The sequence below is a fragment of the Ranitomeya variabilis genome, chromosome 2, assembly GCF_051348905.1.
Source record: "Ranitomeya variabilis isolate aRanVar5 chromosome 2, aRanVar5.hap1, whole genome shotgun sequence".
NCBI classification, from domain to species: domain Eukaryota; kingdom Metazoa; phylum Chordata; class Amphibia; order Anura; family Dendrobatidae; genus Ranitomeya; species Ranitomeya variabilis.
In genome coordinates this window covers 141,131,334-141,151,062 of record NC_135233.1, presented here as the reverse complement: position 1 = coordinate 141,151,062, position 19,729 = coordinate 141,131,334, and the positions used below count along the sequence as shown (strand labels likewise).

General features: G+C 33.9%; 11 non-coding genes across 11 annotated transcripts; all 11 read right to left on the bottom strand.

Annotated features, from left to right (window-relative positions):
* Positions 1 to 644: 644 nt before the first annotated feature.
* On the bottom strand, positions 645 to 727 carry TRNAL-UAA (transfer RNA leucine (anticodon UAA)). Its single transcript has one exon. It is a non-coding gene; the product is annotated as a tRNA-Leu (tRNA).
* Positions 728 to 2,395: 1,668 nt separating this feature from the next.
* On the bottom strand, positions 2,396 to 2,478 carry TRNAL-UAA (transfer RNA leucine (anticodon UAA)). The gene has a single exon. It is a non-coding gene; the product is annotated as a tRNA-Leu (tRNA).
* Positions 2,479 to 4,160: 1,682 nt separating this feature from the next.
* Positions 4,161 to 4,243, bottom strand: TRNAL-UAA (transfer RNA leucine (anticodon UAA)). The gene has a single exon. It is a non-coding gene; the product is annotated as a tRNA-Leu (tRNA).
* A 1,668-nt stretch (positions 4,244 to 5,911) lies between these two features.
* TRNAL-UAA (transfer RNA leucine (anticodon UAA)) lies at positions 5,912 to 5,994 on the bottom strand. The gene has a single exon. It is a non-coding gene; the product is annotated as a tRNA-Leu (tRNA).
* Positions 5,995 to 7,662: 1,668 nt separating this feature from the next.
* On the bottom strand, positions 7,663 to 7,745 carry TRNAL-UAA (transfer RNA leucine (anticodon UAA)). Its single transcript has one exon. It is a non-coding gene; the product is annotated as a tRNA-Leu (tRNA).
* Positions 7,746 to 9,413: 1,668 nt separating this feature from the next.
* TRNAL-UAA (transfer RNA leucine (anticodon UAA)) lies at positions 9,414 to 9,496 on the bottom strand. The gene has a single exon. It is a non-coding gene; the product is annotated as a tRNA-Leu (tRNA).
* A 1,668-nt stretch (positions 9,497 to 11,164) lies between these two features.
* Positions 11,165 to 11,247, bottom strand: TRNAL-UAA (transfer RNA leucine (anticodon UAA)). Its single transcript has one exon. It is a non-coding gene; the product is annotated as a tRNA-Leu (tRNA).
* Positions 11,248 to 12,915: 1,668 nt separating this feature from the next.
* Positions 12,916 to 12,998, bottom strand: TRNAL-UAA (transfer RNA leucine (anticodon UAA)). The gene has a single exon. It is a non-coding gene; the product is annotated as a tRNA-Leu (tRNA).
* A 1,668-nt stretch (positions 12,999 to 14,666) lies between these two features.
* Positions 14,667 to 14,749, bottom strand: TRNAL-UAA (transfer RNA leucine (anticodon UAA)). Its single transcript has one exon. It is a non-coding gene; the product is annotated as a tRNA-Leu (tRNA).
* Positions 14,750 to 16,417: 1,668 nt separating this feature from the next.
* On the bottom strand, positions 16,418 to 16,500 carry TRNAL-UAA (transfer RNA leucine (anticodon UAA)). The gene has a single exon. It is a non-coding gene; the product is annotated as a tRNA-Leu (tRNA).
* A 2,341-nt stretch (positions 16,501 to 18,841) lies between these two features.
* On the bottom strand, positions 18,842 to 18,924 carry TRNAL-UAA (transfer RNA leucine (anticodon UAA)). Its single transcript has one exon. It is a non-coding gene; the product is annotated as a tRNA-Leu (tRNA).
* Between the last annotated feature and the right edge of the window lie 805 nt (positions 18,925 to 19,729).

The window sequence follows — 19,729 nt, the reverse complement described above, 5'->3', positions numbered from 1 at the left end:
TTGGAGCTTACTGTAATATCATGCTCTAAGGTACTAGAGATTCATCTCATAATGGAAAAAATAAACATAAAAGGGCATATTAAAGGGTTAATTGAAGGGTTAATACTGCACTCTCTGGCAACAAGAACAATTCTTTTGCTGAAATATTAATCATTATTCAGAAATCTTGTAGAATTTCAAGTGTACAACTCATACCAGGAATGAGGTTCGAACCCCTCAATTTTTAAGTTTGGAGCTTACTGTAATATCATGCTCTAATGTACTAGAGATTCATCTCATAATGGAAAAAATAAACATAAAAGGGCGATTGTCAGGTGCATTGAAGGTTTAATACTGTGCTATCTGGCAACAAGAACTTTTCTTTTGCTCAAACATTACTCCATTTTCAGAAACTTGTAGAATTTCAAGTATAAGACTCATACCAGGAGTGGGGTTCGAGGCCCCTCAAATTTTAAGTTTGGAACTTAATGTAATATCATGCTCTAATGTACTAGAGATTCATCTCATAATGGAAAAAAATAAACATTAAAGGGGTCAGGGGCACTGAAGGGTTAATACTGCACTACCTGGCTACAAGAACATTTCTTTTGCTGAAACATTACTCTTTTTTCAGAAATCTTGTAGAATTTCAAGTGTAAAACTCATACCAGGAGTGGGGTTCGAACCCACGAGGATACATATCCATTGGATCTTAAGTCCAATGCCTTAACCACTCGGCCATCCTGGTGAATGCACATGAAGTGTTGGATTTCGTAGGCAGCTAGTGTTTATTGAATGTGTGCTCTCTTATGAAGTTTGCACTAACAGATTTTTTTAAGACACTTATCAAGAGCAATACACAGACTTTTAATGGGAACCTTACTGTTGACTGTAAATTTCATCCAGAAAAAAATATTTTTCCCCTTTTGTAGATTTTCATTTTTGATTACATGTTTAGTGTGGTGACCAAGAGTGAATATTAGAATAAAATGCCATCGAGATTTGTCAACAACACTAAGCACAAGGTTTTAGTTTATTTAAACACTTTAACCTCTCCAAAAAAGCTCATATTTGTCAAATTCATCACTTTACCATAGGCCAGATTTTCTCAGGCGTATTTTACATTTCATGACATCCTACGCACACTGGCCATGTTTTTTTCTGGATTACCCCCCTCTAGTAGATAATGTTTTTTGTGAATGGATTGCGCTATATTTCTGATATTATTTTAACATCAAATGTTTCTTTGGGACTGTAGTTTGAATATTTACCTCAAATATTCAAATTGGCCTTAATCCCTACATTTTCCTCAATTTTTAAGTTTGGAACTTACTGTAATATCATGCTCTAATGTACTAGAGATTCATCTCATAATGGAAAAAATAAACATAAAAGGGCGATAGTCAGGTATATTGAAGATCAATACTGTGCTATCGGGCAACACAAACTTTTCTTGTGCTCAAACATTACTCCATTTTCAGAAACCTTGTAGAATTTGAAGTATAAAAATCATACCAGGAGTGGGGTTTGAACCCCCTCAATTTTTAAGTTTGGAACTTAATGTAATATCATGCTCTAATGTACTAGAGATTAATCTCATAATGGAAAAAATAAACATAAATGGGCATAGGGAAGGGTTAATACTGCACTCTCTGGCAACAAGAACAATTCTTTTGCTGAAATAATAATAATTTTTTAGAAATCTTGTAGAATTTCAAGTGTAAAACTCATACCAGAAATGAGGTTCCAACCCCTCAATTTTTAAGTTTGGAGCTTACTGTAATATCATGCTCTAAGGTACTAGAGATTCATCTCATAATGGAAAAAATAAACATAAAAGGGCATATTAAAGGGTTAATTGAAGGGTTAATTCTGCACTCTCTGGCAACAAGAACAATTCTTTTGCTGAAATATTAATCATTATTCAGAAATCTTGTAGAATTTCAAGTGTACAACTCATACCAGGAATGAGGTTCGAACCACTCAATTTTTAAGTTTGGAGCTTACTGTAATATCATGCTCTAATGTACTAGAGATTCATCTCATAATGGAAAAAATAAACATAAAAGGGCGATTGTCAGGTGCATTGAAGGTTTAATACTGTGCTATCTGGCAACAAGAACTTTTCTTTTGCTCAAACATTACTCCATTTTCAGAAACTTGTAGAATTTCAAGTATAAGACTCATACCAGGAGTGGGGTTCGAGGCCCCTCAAATTTTAAGTTTGGAACTTAATGTAATATCATGCTCTAATGTACTAGAGATTCATCTCATAATGGAAAAAAATAAACATTAAAGGATGATAGTCAGGGGCACTGAAGGGTTAATACTGCACTACCTGGCTACAAGAACATTTCTTTTGCTGAAACATTACTCTTTTTTCAGAAATCTTGTAGAATTTCAAGTGTAAAACTCATACCAGGAGTGGGGTTCGAACCCACGAGGATACATATCCATTGGATCTTAAGTCCAATGCCTTAACCACTCGGCCATCCTGGTGAATGCACATGAAGTGTTGGATTTCGTAGGCAGCTAGTGTTTATTGAATGTGTGCTCTCTTATGAAGTTTGCACTAACAGATTTTTTTAAGACACTTATCAAGAGCAATACACAGACTTTTAATGGGAACCTTACTGTTGACTGTAAATTTCATCCAGAAAAAAATATTTTTCCCCTTTTGTAGATTTTCATTTTTGATTACATGTTTAGTGTGGTGACCAAGAGTGAATATTAGAATAAAATGCCATCGAGATTTGTCAACAACACTAAGCACAAGGTTTTAGTTTATTTAAACACTTTAACCTCTCCAAAAAAGCTCATATTTGTCAAATTCATCACTTTACCATAGGCCAGATTTTCTCAGGCGTATTTTACATTTCATGACATCCTACGCACACTGGCCATGTTTTTTTCTGGATTACCCCCCTCTAGTAGATAATGTTTTTTGTGAATGGATTGCGCTATATTTCTGATATTATTTTAACATCAAATGTTTCTTTGGGACTGTAGTTTGAATATTTACCTCAAATATTCAAATTGGCCTTAATCCCTACATTTTCCTCAATTTTTAAGTTTGGAACTTACTGTAATATCATGCTCTAATGTACTAGAGACTCATCTCATAATGGAAAAAATAAACATAAAAGGGCGATAGTCAGGTATATTGAAGATTAATACTGTGCTATCGGGCAACACAAACGTTTCTTGTGCTCAAACATTACTCCATTTTCAGAAACCTTGTAGAATTTGAAGTATAAAAATCATACCAGGAGTGGGGTTTGAACCCCCTCAATTTTTAAGTTTGGAACTTAATGTAATATCATGCTCTAATGTACTAGAGATTAATCTCATAATGGAAAAAATAAACATAAATGGGCGTATGGAAGGGTTAATACTGTACTCTCTGGCAACAAGAACAATTCTTTTGCGGAAATAATAATCATTTTTTAGAAATCTTGTAGAATTTCAAGTGTAAAACTCATACCAGAAATGAGGTTCGAACCCCTCAATTTTTAAGTTTGGAGCTTACTGTAATATCATGCTCTAAGGTACTAGAGATTCATCTCATAATGGAAAAAATAAACGTAAAAGGGCATATTAAAGGGTTAATTGAAGGGTTAATACTGCGCTCTCTGGCAACAAGAACAATTCTTTTGCTGAAATATTAATCATTATTCAGAAATCTTGTAGAATTTCAAGTGTACAACTCATACCAGGAATGAGGTTCGAACCCCTCAATTTTTAAGTTTGGAGCTTACTGTAATATCATGCTCTAATGTACTAGAGATTCATCTCATAATGGAAAAAATAAACATAAAAGGGCGATTGTCAGGTGCATTGAAGGTTTAATACTGTGCTATCTGGCAACAAGAACTTTTCTTTTGCTCAAACATTACTCCATTTTCAGAAACTTGTAGAATTTCAAGTATAAGACTCATACCAGGAGTGGGGTTCGAGGCCCCTCAAATTTTAAGTTTGGAACTTAATGTAATATCATGCTCTAATGTACTAGAGATTCATCTCATAATGGAAAAAAATAAACATTAAAGGGTGATAGTCAGGGGCACTGAAGGGTGCACTACCTGAAGTATTAACTGCACTACCTGGCTACAAGAACATTTCTTTTGCTGAAACATTACTCTTTTTTCAGAAATCTTGTAGAATTTCAAGTGTAAAACTCATACCAGGAGTGGGGTTCGAACCCACGAGGATACATATCCATTGGATCTTAAGTCCAACGCCTTAACCACTCGGCCATCCTGGTGAATGCACATGAAGTGTTGGATTTCGTAGGCAGCTAGTGTTTATTGAATGTGTGCTCTCTTATGAAGTTTGCACTAACAGATTTTTTTAAGACACTTATCAAGAGCAATACACAGACTTTTAATGGGAACCTTACTGTTGACTGTAAATTTCATCCAGAAAAAAATATTTTTCCCCTTTTGTAGATTTTCATTTTTGATTACATGTTTAGTGTGGTGACCAAGAGTGAATATTAGAATAAAATGCCATCGAGATTTGTCAACAACACTAAGCACAAGGTTTTAGTTTATTTAAACACTTTAACCTCTCCAAAAAAGCTCATATTTGTCAAATTCATAACTTTACCATAGACCAGATTTTCTCAGGCGTATTTTACATTTCATGACATCCTACACACACTGGCCATGTTTTTTTCTGGATTACCCCCCTCTAGTAGATAATGTTTTTTGTGAATGGATTGCGCTATATTTCTGATATTATTTTAACATCAAATGTTTCTTTGGGACTGTAGTTTGAATATTTACCTCAAATATTCAAATTGGCCTTAATCCCTACATTTTCCTCAATTTTTAAGTTTGGAACTTACTGTAATATCATGCTCTAATGTACTAGAGACTCATCTCATAATGGAAAAAATAAACATAAAAGGGCGATAGTCAGGTATATTGAAGATTAATACTGTGCTATCGGGCAACACAAACGTTTCTTGTGCTCAAACATTACTCCATTTTCAGAAACCTTGTAGAATTTGAAGTATAAAAATCATACCAGGAGTGGGGTTTGAACCCCCTCAATTTTTAAGTTTGGAACTTAATGTAATATCATGCTCTAATGTACTAGAGATTAATCTCATAATGGAAAAAATAAACATAAATGGGCGTATGGAAGGGTTAATACTGTACTCTCTGGCAACAAGAACAATTCTTTTGCGGAAATAATAATCATTTTTTAGAAATCTTGTAGAATTTCAAGTGTAAAACTCATACCAGAAATGAGGTTCGAACCCCTCAATTTTTAAGTTTGGAGCTTACTGTAATATCATGCTCTAAGGTACTAGAGATTCATCTCATAATGGAAAAAATAAACATAAAAGGGCATATTAAAGGGTTAATTGAAGGGTTAATTCTGCACTCTCTGGCAACAAGAACAATTCTTTTGCTGAAATATTAATCATTATTCAGAAATCTTGTAGAATTTCAAGTGTACAACTCATACCAGGAATGAGGTTCGAACCCCTCAATTTTTAAGTTTGGAGCTTACTGTAATATCATGCTCTAATGTACTAGAGATTCATCTCATAATGGAAAAAATAAACATAAAAGGGCGATTGTCAGGTGCATTGAAGGTTTAATACTGTGCTATCTGGCAACAAGAACTTTTCTTTTGCTCAAACATTACTGCATTTTCAGAAACTTGTAGAATTTCAAGTATAAGACTCATACCAGGAGTGGGGTTCGAGGCCCCTCAAATTTTAAGTTTGGAACTTAATGCAATATCATGCTCTAATGTACTAGAGATTCATCTCATAATGGAAAAAAATAAACATTAAAGGATGATAGTCAGGGGCACTGAAGGGTTAATACTGCACTACCTGGCTACAAGAACATTTCTTTTGCTGAAACATTACTCTTTTTTCAGAAATCTTGTAGAATTTCAAGTGTAAAACTCATACCAGGAGTGGGGTTCGAACCCACGAGGATACATATCCATTGGATCTTAAGTCCAACGCCTTAACCACTCGGCCATCCTGGTGAATGCACATGAAGTGTTGGATTTCGTAGGCAGCTAGTGTTTATTGAATGTGTGCTCTCTTATGAAGTTTGCACTAACAGATTTTTTTAAGACACTTATCAAGAGCAATACACAGACTTTTAATGGGAACCTTACTGTTGACTGTAAATTTCATCCAGAAAAAAATATTTTTCCCCTTTTGTAGATTTTCATTTTTGATTACATGTTTAGTGTGGTGACCAAGAGTGAATATTAGAATAAAATGCCATCGAGATTTGTCAACAACACTAAGCACAAGGTTTTAGTTTATTTAAACACTTTAACCTCTCCAAAAAAGCTCATATTTGTCAAATTCATCACTTTACCATAGGCCAGATTTTCTCAGGCGTATTTTACATTTCATGACATCCTACGCACACTGGCCATGTTTTTTTCTGGATTACCCCCCTCTAGTAGATAATGTTTTTTGTGAATGGATTGCGCTATATTTCTGATATTATTTTAACATCAAATGTTTCTTTGGGACTGTAGTTTGAATATTTACCTCAAATATTCAAATTGGCCTTAATCCCTACATTTTCCTCAATTTTTAAGTTTGGAACTTACTGTAATATCATGCTCTAATGTACTAGAGATTCATCTCATAATGGAAAAAATAAACATAAAAGGGCGATAGTCAGGTATATTGAAGATCAATACTGTGCTATCGGGCAACACAAACTTTTCTTGTGCTCAAACATTACTCCATTTTCAGAAACCTTGTAGAATTTGAAGTATAAAAATCATACCAGGAGTGGGGTTTGAACCCCCTCAATTTTTAAGTTTGGAACTTAATGTAATATCATGCTCTAATGTACTAGAGATTAATCTCATAATGGAAAAAATAAACATAAATGGGCACATGGAAGGGTTAATACTGCACTCTCTGGCAACAAGAACAATTCTTTTGCTGAAATAATAATAATTTTTTAGAAATCTTGTAGAATTTCAAGTGTAAAACTCATACCAGAAATGAGGTTCCAACCCCTCAATTTTTAAGTTTGGAGCTTACTGTAATATCATGCTCTAAGGTACTAGAGATTCATCTCATAATGGAAAAAATAAACATAAAAGGGCATATTAAAGGGTTAATTGAAGGGTTAATTCTGCACTCTCTGGCAACAAGAACAATTCTTTTGCTGAAATATTAATCATTATTCAGAAATCTTGTAAAATTTCAAGTGTACAACTCATACCAGGAATGAGGTTCGAACCACTCAATTTTTAAGTTTGGAGCTTACTGTAATATCATGCTCTAATGTACTAGAGATTCATCTCATAATGGAAAAAATAAACATAAAAGGGCGATTGTCAGGTGCATTGAAGGTTTAATACTGTGCTATCTGGCAACAAGAACTTTTCTTTTGCTCAAACATTACTCCATTTTCAGAAACTTGTAGAATTTCAAGTATAAGACTCATACCAGGAGTGGGGTTCGAGGCCCCTCAAATTTTAAGTTTGGAACTTAATGTAATATCATGCTCTAATGTACTAGAGATTCATCTCATAATGGAAAAAAATAAACATTAAAGGATGATAGTCAGGGGCACTGAAGGGTTAATACTGCACTACCTGGCTACAAGAACATTTCTTTTGCTGAAACATTACTCTTTTTTCAGAAATCTTGTAGAATTTCAAGTGTAAAACTCATACCAGGAGTGGGGTTCGAACCCACGAGGATACATATCCATTGGATCTTAAGTCCAACGCCTTAACCACTCGGCCATCCTGGTGAATGCACATGACGTGTTGGATTTCGTAGGCAGCTAGTGTTTATTGAATGTGTGCTCTCTTATGAAGTTTGCACTAACAGATTTTTTTAAGACACTTATCAAGAGCAATACACAGACTTTTAATGGGAACCTTACTGTTGACTGTAAATTTCATCCAGAAAAAAATATTTTTCCCCTTTTGTAGATTTTCATTTTTGATTACATGTTTAGTGTGGTGACCAAGAGTGAATATTAGAATAAAATGCCATCGAGATTTGTCAACAACACTAAGCACAAGGTTTTAGTTTATTTAAACACTTTAACCTCTCCAAAAAAGCTCATATTTGTCAAATTCATAACTTTACCATAGGCCAGATTTTCTCAGGCGTATTTTACATTTCATGACATCCTACGCACACTGGCCATGTTTTTTTCTGGATTACCCCCCTCTAGTAGATAATGTTTTTTGTGAATGGATTGCGCTATATTTCTGATATTATTTTAACATCAAATGTTTCTTTGGGACTGTAGTTTGAATATTTACCTCAAATATTCAAATTGGCCTTAATCCCTACATTTTCCTCAATTTTTAAGTTTGGAACTTACTGTAATATCATGCTCTAATGTACTAGAGATTTATCTCATAATGGAAAAAATAAACATAAAAGGGCGATAGTCAGGTATATTGAAGATCAATACTGTGCTATCGGGCAACACAAACTTTTCTTGTGCTCAAACATTACTCCATTTTCAGAAACCTTGTAGAATTTGAAGTATAAAAATCATACCAGGAGTGGGGTTTGAACCCCCTCAATTTTTAAGTTTGGAACTTAATGTAATATCATGCTCTAATGTACTAGAGATTAATCTCATAATGGAAAAAATAAACATAAATGGGCATATGGAAGGGTTAATACTGCACTCTCTGGCAACAAGAACAATTCTTTTGCTGAAATAATAATAATTTTTTAGAAATCTTGTAGAATTTCAAGTGTAAAACTCATACCAGAAATGAGGTTCCAACCCCTCAATTTTTAAGTTTGGAGCTTACTGTAATATCATGCTCTAAGGTACTAGAGATTCATCTCATAATGGAAAAAATAAACATAAAAGGGCATATTAAAGGGTTAATTGAAGGGTTAATTCTGCACTCTCTGGCAACAAGAACAATTCTTTTGCTGAAATATTAATCATTATTCAGAAATCTTGTAGAATTTCAAGTGTACAACTCATACCAGGAATGAGGTTCGAACCCCTCAATTTTTAAGTTTGGAGCTTACTGTAATATCATGCTCTAATGTACTAGAGATTCATCTCATAATGGAAAAAATAAACATAAAAGGGCGATTGTCAGGTGCATTGAAGGTTTAATACTGTGCTATCTGGCAACAAGAACTTTTCTTTTGCTCAAACATTACTCCATTTTCAGAAACTTGTAGAATTTCAAGTATAAGACTCATACCAGGAGTGGGGTTCGAGGCCCCTCAAATTTTAAGTTTGGAACTTAATGTAATATCATGCTCTAATGTACTAGAGATTCATCTCATAATGGAAAAAAATAAACATTAAAGGGTGATAGTCAGGGGCACTGAAGGGTTAATACTGCACTACCTGGCTACAAGAACATTTCTTTTGCTGAAACATTACTCTTTTTTCAGAAATCTTGTAGAATTTCAAGTGTCAAACTCATACCAGGAGTGGGGTTCGAACCCACGAGGATACATATCCATTGGATCTTAAGTCCAACGCCTTAACCACTCGGCCATCCTGGTGAATGCACATGAAGTGTTGGATTTCGTAGGCAGCTAGTGTTTATTGAATGTGTGCTCTCTTATGAAGTTTGCACTAACAGATTTTTTTAAGACACTTATCAAGAGCAATACACAGACTTTTAATGGGAACCTTACTGTTGACTGTAAATTTCATCCAGAAAAAAATATTTTTCCCCTTTTGTAGATTTTCATTTTTGATTACATGTTTAGTGTGGTGACCAAGAGTGAATATTAGAATAAAATGCCATCGAGATTTGTCAACAACACTAAGCACAAGGTTTTAGTTTATTTAAACACTTTAACCTCTCCAAAAAAGCTCATATTTGTCAAATTCATAACTTTACCATAGACCAGATTTTCTCAGGCGTATTTTACATTTCATGACATCCTACACACACTGGCCATGTTTTTTTCTGGATTACCCCCCTCTAGTAGATAATGTTTTTTGTGACTGGATTGCACTATATTTCTGATATTATTTTAACATCAAATGTTTCTTTGGGACTGTAGTTTGAATATTTACCTCAAATATTCAAATTTGCCTTAATCCCTACATTTTCCTCAATTTTTAAGTTTGGAACTTACTGTAATATCATGCTCTAATGTACTAGAGACTCATCTCATAATGGAAAAAATAAACATAAAAGGGCGATAGTCAGGTATATTGAAGATTAATACTGTGCTATCGGGCAACATAAACTTTTCTTATGCTCAAACATTACTCCATTTTCAGAAACCTTGTAGAATTTGAAGTATAAAAATCATACCAGGAGTGGGGTTTGAACCCCCTCAATTTTTAAGTTTGGAACTTAATGTAATATCATGCTCTAATGTACTAGAGATTAATCTCATAATGGAAAAAATAAACATAAATGGGCGTATGGAAGGGTTAATACTGTACTCTCTGGCAACAAGAACAATTCTTTTGCGGAAATAATAATCATTTTTTAGAAATCTTGTAGAATTTCAAGTGTAAAACTCATACCAGAAATGAGGTTCGAACCCCTCAATTTTTAAGTTTGGAGCTTACTGTAATATCATGCTCTAAGGTACTAGAGATTCATCTCATAATGGAAAAAATAAACATAAAAGGGCATATTAAAGGGTTAATTGAAGGGTTAATACTGCACTCTCTGGCAACAAGAACAATTCTTTTGCTGAAATATTAATCATTATTCAGAAATCTTGTAGAATTTCAAGTGTACAACTCATACCAGGAATGAGGTTCGAACCCCTCAATTTTTAAGTTTGGAGCTTACTGTAATATCATGCTCTAATGTACTAGAGATTCATCTCATAATGGAAAAAATAAACATAAAAGGGCGATTGTCAGGTGCATTGAAGGTTTAATACTGTGCTATCTGGCAACAAGAACTTTTCTTTTGCTCAAACATTACTCCATTTTCAGAAACTTGTAGAATTTCAAGTATAAGACTCATACCAGGAGTGGGGTTCGAGGCCCCTCAAATTTTAAGTTTGGAACTTAATGTAATATCATGCTCTAATGTACTAGAGATTCATCTCATAATGGAAAAAAATAAACATTAAAGGGTGATAGTCAGGGGCACTGAAGGGTTAATACTGCACTACCTGGCTACAAGAACATTTCTTTTGCTGAAACATTACTCTTGTTTCAGAAATCTTGTAGAATTTCAAGTGTAAAACTCATACCAGGAGTGGGGTTCGAACCCACGAGGATACATATCCATTGGATCTTAAGTCCAACGCCTTAACCACTCGGCCATCCTGGTGAATGCACATGAAGTTTTGGATTTCGTAGGCAGCTAGTGTTTATTGAATGTGTGCTCTCTTATGAAGTTTGCACTAACAGATTTTTTTAAGACACTTATCAAGAGCAATACACAGACTTTTAATGGGAACCTTACTGTTGACTGTAAATTTCATCCAGAAAAAAATATTTTTCCCCTTTTGTAGATTTTCATTTTTGATTACATGTTTAGTGTGGTGACCAAGAGTGAATATTAGAATAAAATGCCATCGAGATTTGTCAACAACACTAAGCACAAGGTTTTAGTTTATTTAAACACTTTAACCTCTCCAAAAAAGCTCATATTTGTCAAATTCATCACTTTACCATAGGCCAGATTTTCTCAGGCGTATTTTACATTTCATGACATCCTACGCACACTGGCCATGTTTTTTTCTGGATTACCCCCCTCTAGTAGATAATGTTTTTTGTGAATGGATTGCGCTATATTTCTGATATTATTTTAACATCAAATGTTTCTTTGGGACTGTAGTTTGAATATTTACCTCAAATATTCAAATTGGCCTTAATCCCTACATTTTCCTCAATTTTTAAGTTTGGAACTTACTGTAATATCATGCTCTAATGTACTAGAGATTCATCTCATAATGGAAAAAATAAACATAAAAGGGCGATAGTCAGGTATATTGAAGATCAATACTGTGCTATCGGGCAACACAAACTTTTCTGGTGCTCAAACATTACTCCATTTTCAGAAACCTTGTAGAATTTGAAGTATAAAAATCATACCAGGAGTGGGGTTTGAACCCCCTCAATTTTTAAGTTTGGAACTTAATGTAATATCATGCTCTAATGTACTAGAGATTAATCTCATAATGGAAAAAATAAACATAAATGGGCATATGGAAGGGTTAATACTGCACTCTCTGGCAACAAGAACAATTCTTTTGCTGAAATAATAATAATTTTTTAGAAATCTTGTAGAATTTCAAGTGTAAAACTCATACCAGAAATGAGGTTCCAACCCCTCAATTTTTAAGTTTGGAGCTTACTGTAATATCATGCTCTAAGGTACTAGAGATTCATCTCATAATGGAAAAAATAAACATAAAAGGGCATATTAAAGGGTTAATTGAAGGGTTAATTCTGCACTCTCTGGCAACAAGAACAATTCTTTTGCTGAAATATTAATCATTATTCAGAAATCTTGTAAAATTTCAAGTGTACAACTCATACCAGGAATGAGGTTCGAACCACTCAATTTTTAAGTTTGGAGCTTACTGTAATATCATGCTCTAATGTACTAGAGATTCATCTCATAATGGAAAAAATAAACATAAAAGGGCGATTGTCAGGTGCATTGAAGGTTTAATACTGTGCTATCTGGCAACAAGAACTTTTCTTTTGCTCAAACATTACTCCATTTTCAGAAACTTGTAGAATTTCAAGTATAAGACTCATACCAGGAGTGGGGTTCGAGGCCCCTCAAATTTTAAGTTTGGAACTTAATGTAATATCATGCTCTAATGTACTAGAGATTCATCTCATAATGGAAAAAAATAAACATTAAAGGATGATAGTCAGGGGCACTGAAGGGTTAATACTGCACTACCTGGCTACAAGAACATTTCTTTTGCTGAAACATTACTCTTTTTTCAGAAATCTTGTAGAATTTCAAGTGTAAAACTCATACCAGGAGTGGGGTTCGAACCCACGAGGATACATATCCATTGGATCTTAAGTCCAACGCCTTAACCACTCGGCCATCCTGGTGAATGCACATGAAGTGTTGGATTTCGTAGGCAGCTAGTGTTTATTGAATGTGTGCTCTCTTATGAAGTTTGCACTAACAGATTTTTTTAAGACACTTATCAAGAGCAATACACAGACTTTTAATGGGAACCTTACTGTTGACTGTAAATTTCATCCAGAAAAAAATATTTTTCCCCTTTTGTAGATTTTCATTTTTGATTACATGTTTAGTGTGGTGACCAAGAGTGAATATTAGAATAAAATGCCATCGAGATTTGTCAACAACACTAAGCACAAGGTTTTAGTTTATTTAAACACTTTAACCTCTCCAAAAAAGCTCATATTTGTCAAATTCATAACTTTACCATAGGCCAGATTTTCTCAGGCGTATTTTACATTTCATGACATCCTACGCACACTGGCCATGTTTTTTTCTGGATTACCCCCCTCTAGTAGATAATGTTTTTTGTGAATGGATTGCGCTATATTTCTGATATTATTTTAACATCAAATGTTTCTTTGGGACTGTAGTTTGAATATTTACCTCAAATATTCAAATTGGCCTTAATCCCTACATTTTCCTCAATTTTTAAGTTTGGAACTTACTGTAATATCATGCTCTAATGTACTAGAGATTTATCTCATAATGGAAAAAATAAACATAAAAGGGCGATAGTCAGGTATATTGAAGATCAATACTGTGCTATCGGGCAACACAAACTTTTCTTGTGCTCAAACATTACTCCATTTTCAGAAACCTTGTAGAATTTGAAGTATAAAAATCATACCAGGAGTGGGGTTTGAACCCCCTCAATTTTTAAGTTTGGAACTTAATGTAATATCATGCTCTAATGTACTAGAGATTAATCTCATAATGGAAAAAATAAACATAAATGGGCATATGGAAGGGTTAATACTGCACTCTCTGGCAACAAGAACAATTCTTTTGCTGAAATAATAATAATTTTTTAGAAATCTTGTAGAATTTCAAGTGTAAAACTCATACCAGAAATGAGGTTCGAACCCCTCAATTTTTAAGTTTGGAGCTTACTGTAATATCATGCTCTAAGGTACTAGAGATTCATCTCATAATGGAAAAAATAAACATAAAAGGGCATATTAAAGGGTTAATTGAAGGGTTAATTCTGCACTCTCTGGCAACAAGAACAATTCTTTTGCTGAAATATTAATCATTATTCAGAAATCTTGTAGAATTTCAAGTGTACAACTCATACCAGGAATGAGGTTCGAACCACTCAATTTTTAAGTTTGGAGCTTACTGTAATATCATGCTCTAATGTACTAGAGATTCATCTCATAATGGAAAAAATAAACATAAAAGGGCGATTGTCAGGTGCATTGAAGGTTTAATACTGTGCTATCTGGCAACAAGAACTTTTCTTTTGCTCAAACATTACTCCATTTTCAGAAACTTGTAGAATTTCAAGTATAAGACTCATACCAGGAGTGGGGTTCGAGGCCCCTCAAATTTTAAGTTTGGAACTTAATGTAATATCATGCTCTAATGTACTAGAGATTCATCTCATAATGGAAAAAAATAAACATTAAAGGATGATAGTCAGGGGCACTGAAGGGTTAATACTGCACTACCTGGCTACAAGAACATTTCTTTTGCTGAAACATTACTCTTTTTTCAGAAATCTTGTAGAATTTCAAGTGTAAAACTCATACCAGGAGTGGGGTTCGAACCCACGAGGATACATATCCATTGGATCTTAAGTCCAACGCCTTAACCACTCGGCCATCCTGGTGAATGCACATGAAGTGTTGGATTTCGTAGGCAGCTAGTGTTTATTGAATGTGTGCTCTCTTATGAAGTTTGCACTAACAGATTTTTTTAAGACACTTATCAAGAGCAATACACAGACTTTTAATGGGAACCTTACTGTTGACTGTAAATTTCATCCAGAAAAAAATATTTTTCCCCTTTTGTAGATTTTCATTTTTGATTACATGTTTAGTGTGGTGACCAAGAGTGAATATTAGAATAAAATGCCATCGAGATTTGTCAACAACACTAAGCACAAGGTTTTAGTTTATTTAAACACTTTAACCTCTCCAAAAAAGCTCATATTTGTCAAATTCATAACTTTACCATAGGCCAGATTTTCTCAGGCGTATTTTACATTTCATGACATCCTATGCACACTGGCCATGTTTTTTTCTGGATTACCCCCCTCTAGTAGATAATGTTTTTTGTGAATGGATTGCGCTATATTTCTGATATTATTTTAACATCAAATGTTTCTTTGGGACTGTAGTTTGAATATTTACCTCAAATATTCAAATTGGCCTTAATCCCTACATTTTCCTCAATTTTTAAGTTTGGAACTTACTGTAATATCATGCTCTAATGTACTAGAGATTCATCTCATAATGGAAAAAATAAACATAAAAGGGCGATAGTCAGGTATATTGAAGATCAATACTGTGCTATCGGGCAACACAAACTTTTCTTGTGCTCAAACATTACTCCATTTTCAGAAACCTTGTAGAATTTGAAGTATAAAAATCATACCAGGAGTGGGGTTTGAACCCCCTCAATTTTTAAGTTTGGAACTTAATGTAATATCATGCCCTAATGTACTAGAGATTAATCTCATAATGGAAAAAATAAACATAAATGGGCATATGGAAGGGTTAATACTGCACTCTCTGGCAACAAGAACAATTCTTTTGCTGAAATAATAATAATTTTTTAGAAATCTTGTAGAATTTCAAGTGTAAAACTCATACCAGAAATGAGGTTCCAACCCCTCAATTTTTAAGTTTGGAGCTTACTGTAATATCATGCTCTAAGGTACTAGAGATTCATCTCATAATGGAAAAAATAAACATAAAAGGGCATATTAAAGGGTTAATTGAAGGGTTAATTCTGCACTCTCTGGCAACAAGAACAATTCTTTTGCTGAAATATTAATCATTATTCAGAAATCTTGTAGAATTTCAAGTGTACAACTCATACCAGGAATGAGGTTCGAACCACTCAATTTTTAAGTTTGGAGCTTACTGTAATATCATGCTCTAATGTACTAGAGATTCATCTCATAATGGAAAAAATAAACATAAAAGGGCGATTGTCAGGTGCATTGAAGGTTTAATACTGTGCTATCTGGCAACAAGAACTTTTCTTTTGCTCAAACATTACTCCATTTTCAGAAACTTGTAGAATTTCAAGTATAAGACTCATACCAGGAGTGGGGTTCGAGGCCCCTCAAATTTTAAGTTTGGAACTTAATGTAATATCATGCTCTAATGTACTAGAGATTCATCTCATAATGGAAAAAAATAAACATTAAAGGATGATAGTCAGGGGCACTGAAGGGTTAATACTGCACTACCTGGCTACAAGAACATTTCTTTTGCTGAAACATTACTCTTTTTTCAGAAATCTTGTAGAATTTCAAGTGTCAAACTCATACCAGGAGTGGGGTTCGAACCCACGAGGATACATATCCATTGGATCTTAAGTCCAACGCCTTAACCACTCGGCCATCCTGGTGAATGCACATGAAGTGTTGGATTTTGTAGGCAGCTAGTGTTTATTGAATGTGTGCTCTCTTATGAAGTTTGCACTAACAGATTTTTTTAAGACACTTATCAAGAGCAATACACAGACTTTTAATGGGAACCTTACTGTTGACTGTAAATTTCATCCAGAAAAAAATATTTTTCCCCTTTTGTAGATTTTCATTTTTGATTACATGTTTAGTGTGGTGACCAAGAGTGAATATTAGAATAAAATGCCATCGAGATTTGTCAACAACACTAAGCACAAGGTTTTAGTTTATTTAAACACTTTAACCTCTCCATAAAAGCTCATATTTGTCAAATTCATAACTTTACCATAGACCAGATTTTCTCAGGCGTATTTTACATTTCATGACATCCTACACACACTGGCCATGTTTTTTTCTGGATTACCCCCCTCTAGTAGATAATGTTTTTTGTGACTGGATTGCACTATATTTCTGATATTATTTTAACATCAAATGTTTCTTTGGGACTGTAGTTTGAATATTTACCTCAAATATTCAAATTTGCCTTAATCCCTACATTTTCCTCAATTTTTAAGTTTGGAACTTACTGTAATATCATGCTCTAATGTACTAGAGACTCATCTCATAATGGAAAAAATAAACATAAAAGGGCGATAGTCAGGTATATTGAAGATTAATACTGTGCTATCGGGCAACATAAACTTTTCTTATGCTCAAACATTACTCCATTTTCAGAAACCTTGTAGAATTTGAAGTATAAAAATCATACCAGGAGTGGGGTTTGAACCCCCTCAATTTTTAAGTTTGGAACTTAATGTAATATCATGCTCTAATGTACTAGAGATTAATCTCATAATGGAAAAAATAAACATAAATGGGCGTATGGAAGGGTTAATACTGTACTCTCTGGCAACAAGAACAATTCTTTTGCGGAAATAATAATCATTTTTTAGAAATCTTGTAGAATTTCAAGTGTAAAACTCATACCAGAAATGAGGTTCGAACCCCTCAATTTTTAAGTTTGGAGCTTACTGTAATATCATGCTCTAAGGTACTAGAGATTCATCTCATAATGGAAAAAATAAACATAAAAGGGCGATAGTCAGGTATATTGAAGATTAATACTGTGCTATCGGGCAACACAAACTTTTCTTGTGTTCAAACATTACTCCATTTTCAGAAACCTTGTAGAATTTGAAGTATAAAAATCATACCAGGAGTGGGGTTTGAACCCCCTCAATTTTTAAGTTTGGAACTTAATGTAATATCATGCTCTAATGTACTAGAGATTAATCTCATAATGGAAAAAATAAACATAAAAGGGCGATAGTCAGGTATATTGAAGATTAATACTGTGCTATCGGGCAACACAAACTTTTCTTGTGTTCAAACATTACTCCATTTTCAGAAACCTTGTAGAATTTGAAGTATAAAAATCATACCAGGAGTGGGGTTTGAACCCCCTCAATTTTTAAGTTTGGAACTTAATGTAATATCATGCTCTAATGTACTAGAGATTAATCTCATAATGGAAAAAATAAACATAAATGGGCATATGGAAGGGTTAATACTGCACTCTCTGGCAACAAGAACAATTCTTTTGCTGAAATAATAATAATTTTTTAGAAATCTTGTAGAATTTCAAGTGTAAAACTCATACCAGAAATGAGGTTCGAACCCCTCAATTTTTAAGTTTGGAGCTTACTGTAATATCATGCTCTAAGGTACTAGAGATTCATCTCATAATGGAAAAAATAAACATAAAAGGGCATATTAAAGGGTTAATTGAAGGGTTAATTCTGCACTCTCTGGCAACAAGAACAATTCTTTTGCTGAAATATTAATCATTATTCAGAAATCTTGTAGAATTTCAAGTGTACAACTCATACCAGGAATGAGGTTCGAACCCCTCAATTTTTAAGTTTGGAGCTTACTGTAATATCATGCTCTAATGTACTAGAGATTCATCTCATAATGGAAAAAATAAACATAAAAGGGCGATTGTCAGGTGCATTGAAGGTTTAATACTGTGCTATCTGGCAACAAGAACTTTTCTTTTGCTCAAACATTACTCCATTTTCAGAAACTTGTAGAATTTCAAGTATAAGACTCATACCAGGAGTGGGGTTCGAGGCCCCTCAAATTTTAAGTTTGGAACTTAATGTAATATCATGCTCTAATGTACTAGAGATTCATCTCATAATGGAAAAAAATAAACATTAAAGGGTGATAGTCAGGGGCACTGAAGGGTTAATACTGCACTACCTGGCTACAAGAACATTTCTTTTGCTGAAACATTACTCTTGTTTCAGAAATCTTGTAGAATTTCAAGTGTAAAACTCATACCAGGAGTGGGGTTCGAACCCACGAGGATACATATCCATTGGATCTTAAGTCCAACGCCTTAACCACTCGGCCATCCTGGTGAACGCACATGAAGTTTTGGATTTCGTAGGCAGCTAGTGTTTATTGAATGTGTGCTCTCTTATGAAGTTTGCACTAACAGATTTTTTTAAGACACTTATCAAGAGCAATACACAGACTTTTAATGGGAACCTTACTGTTGACTGTAAATTTCATCCAGAAAAAAATATTTTTCCCCTTTTGTAGATTTTCATTTTTGATTACATGTTTAGTGTGGTGACCAAGAGTGAATATTAGAATAAAATGCCATCGAGATTTGTCAACAACACTAAGCACAAGGTTTTAGTTTATTTAAACACTTTAACCTCTCCAAAAAAGCTCATATTTGTCAAATTCATCACTTTACCATAGGCCAGATTTTCTCAGGCGTATTTTACATTTCATGACATCCTACGCACACTGGCCATGTTTTTTTCTGGATTACCCCCCTCTAGTAGATAATGTTTTTTGTGAATGGATTGCACTATATTTCTGATATTATTTTAACATCAAATGTTTCTTTGGGACTGTAGTTTGAATATTTACCTCAAATATTCAAATTGGCCTTAATCCCTACATTTTCCTCAATTTTTAAGTTTGGAACTTACTGTAATATCATGCTCTAATGTACTAGAGATTCATCTCATAATGGAAAAAATAAACATAAAAGGGCGATAGTCAGGTATATTGAAGATTAATACTGTGCTATCGGGCAACACAAACTTTTCTTGTGTTCAAACATTACTCCATTTTCAGAAACCTTGTAGAATTTGAAGTATAAAAATCATACCAGGAGTGGGGTTTGAACCCCCTCAATTTTTAAGTTTG